The sequence below is a fragment of the Mandrillus leucophaeus genome, unplaced genomic scaffold (assembly GCF_000951045.1).
Source record: "Mandrillus leucophaeus isolate KB7577 unplaced genomic scaffold, Mleu.le_1.0 Scaffold244, whole genome shotgun sequence".
Taxonomy (NCBI): Eukaryota; Metazoa; Chordata; class Mammalia; order Primates; family Cercopithecidae; genus Mandrillus; species Mandrillus leucophaeus.
The window spans coordinates 1,293,212-1,295,609 of NW_012102521.1; the positions used below are offsets into that span (position 1 = coordinate 1,293,212).

Sequence of the window (2,398 nt, forward strand, 5' to 3'; positions counted from 1 at the left end):
GGATCACCTGAAGTCAGGAGTTCGACACCAGCCTGGCCAACACGGTGAAATCCCGTCTCTACTAAAGCACAACAATTAGCCGGGCATGGTGGCGCGCGCCTGTAATCCCAACTACTCGGGAGGCTGAGGCAGGAGAATTGCTTGAACCCAGGAGGCAAAGGCTGCAGTGAGCCAAGATCGTGCCACTACACTCCAGCCTGGGCCACAGAGCGAGACTCCATCTCAAAAACAAACAAACAAACAAACAAACAAACAAAAATGTTAAGCATCCAACTGAAGGAAGTCTAAAACTGACAATAGGAATATACTAAGATAGTAGAAGGATGAAGATAAAGGTAAAACATAAATAAATGAAAAACAAAACAAAATTAGAACCAAAAATACCTAACACTAAATTAGAACTAAAAACAGAACTAACATATATAAATTTGATTTATTGAAAAAATTAATAAAATGGTCACAAGATCTCTGAAGGGAAAGACCGGCAACAGGCACAAAACCCTACTGAGAAATGAGAGGAGGGCTGCTCTACAATGCAGCCGAGGGCGACATGAGCAACCTCCTAGCAAGGCAACTTGGAAAATTACACAAAATGGACCATTTCTAGAAAACTATTATTCGCTAAGTTTGATTCATAGAGAAACAGAAAGCCCGAAGAGTCCTATAATCCTAAAAGAAATTAGGAAGTTAAAATCTTCCCACAAAGATGTCAAAAATCTAAGACAGTTTTACATGTTCTGCCAAAATTAAAAATCATATTTTATCCCATTTTTACAAACTTCAAAATGTAGGGAAAAGTGGGCACGTGACCCAGTTCCCTGTAGGACTCTCTCATAATCTAACACAAAGACAGGACTAGTGTGTACCGAGGAAGAAAAGGCACACTGTTGGGCACAGATGAAAAATCCTGCACAAAATATTGCCCTATCCAATCTCAGAATGTGGAAAAAGTACCGTTGGCCACTGCAGCCCCAACACACCGTCAAACATCCATGTGTAACTTTTGACTCCCACCAAACTGGATGACTAATAGCCGACTGTTGACCGGAAGCCTTGCAGATAACATAAACATTCGATTAACACATATTTTATACGTTATCTGTATTATATGCTGTATTCTTATGATAAAGTAAGCTAGAAGAAAGAAAATATTAAGAAAATCATAAGAAAGAGAAAATATATTTACACGTCATCAAGTGGAAGTGGATCATCCTAAAACTCTCCATTCTCATTGCGTTCACAATGGGTAGGCTGAAGAGGAGGAGGATGAGGAGGGCTTGGTCTTGCTATGTTAGGAAAGGCAGAGGCAGAAAAAAGTTTGCATGTAAGTGGACCCATGCAAGTCAAACCTGTGTTGTCCAAGGATCAAACTGTGTATGATATTTTGGTTCAATTGGGATTATGCCAGGAATCCAAGGTTAATTTAATTTTAGAAAATTTCTAAGTTACTCCATTCACATATTAAAGGAGAAAAACCATATTGTCATCTCAATAGTTCCAACAGCACATGGTGCTTTTTTTTTTTTTTTTTTTTTGAGACAGAGTCTGGCTCTGTCGCCGGGGCTGGAGTACAGTGGCCGGATCTCAGCTCACTGCAAGCTCCGCCTCCCGGGTTCACGCCATTCTCCTGCCTCAGCCTCCCGAGTAGCTGGGACTACAGGCGCCCGCCGCCTCGCCCGGCTAGTTTTTTGTATTTTTTTAGTAGAGACGGGGTTTCACCGTGTTAGCCAGGAGGGTCTCGATCTCCTGACCTCGTGATCCGCCCGTCTCGGCCTCCCAAAGTGCTGGGATTACAGGCGTGAGCCACCGCGCCCGGCCAGCACATGGTGGTTCTAAAGAAGGGAGAGACTTGCTTATCAGGCCCCACACCTCAGAACAAAAACATGAGAATGAATATAGAACAGCACAGCACAGAGATAAACGGATGGATGGAATGGGAAAGAGAACCGGGACAAAGACCCGCACACGTGGCGACTTGAGTTCGTCAGAGCTGTCCCGACACATCCGTTGGAGGAAGAGGGAATAGTCCTAAATACCCACAAGGAAGAGAAGTGAAATAGATCCCTGCTTCCAGTCTTTCAAAACAGTCGGTTCAGGTGTATACAACACCTCAATGTGAAAAAAAATGGGGGCCATTAGAGCAGAGTATTTGACTTTACACCCTTAGACAATAGCAAAAGAAAAAAAGTGCTTGTAAAAAAATCTTAAATTTCTCTTACTAGTATTATTGGCTATAGAGATACTGAAATTGTTATTTTGAAAACATGTTAAATACAGGGTAAGCTAAAGCTAGTAATTACATTAAAGTCGTTAGGAGCCAAAATTTTCCATATAAGAGAAATGAAATACAAGTACAAAACCAAAGAAATTAAGAAAAACTCTTTTTTTTTTTTTTTTT

General features: G+C 41.3%; 1 protein-coding gene across 1 annotated transcript in view; it reads left to right on the forward strand.

The window, feature by feature from the left end:
- The window catches only part of PLD4 (phospholipase D family, member 4), a 10,776-nt gene that overhangs the window by 2,225 nt on the left and 6,153 nt on the right, over positions 1–2,398 (forward strand). The gene's annotated exons all lie outside the window — the stretch shown is intronic.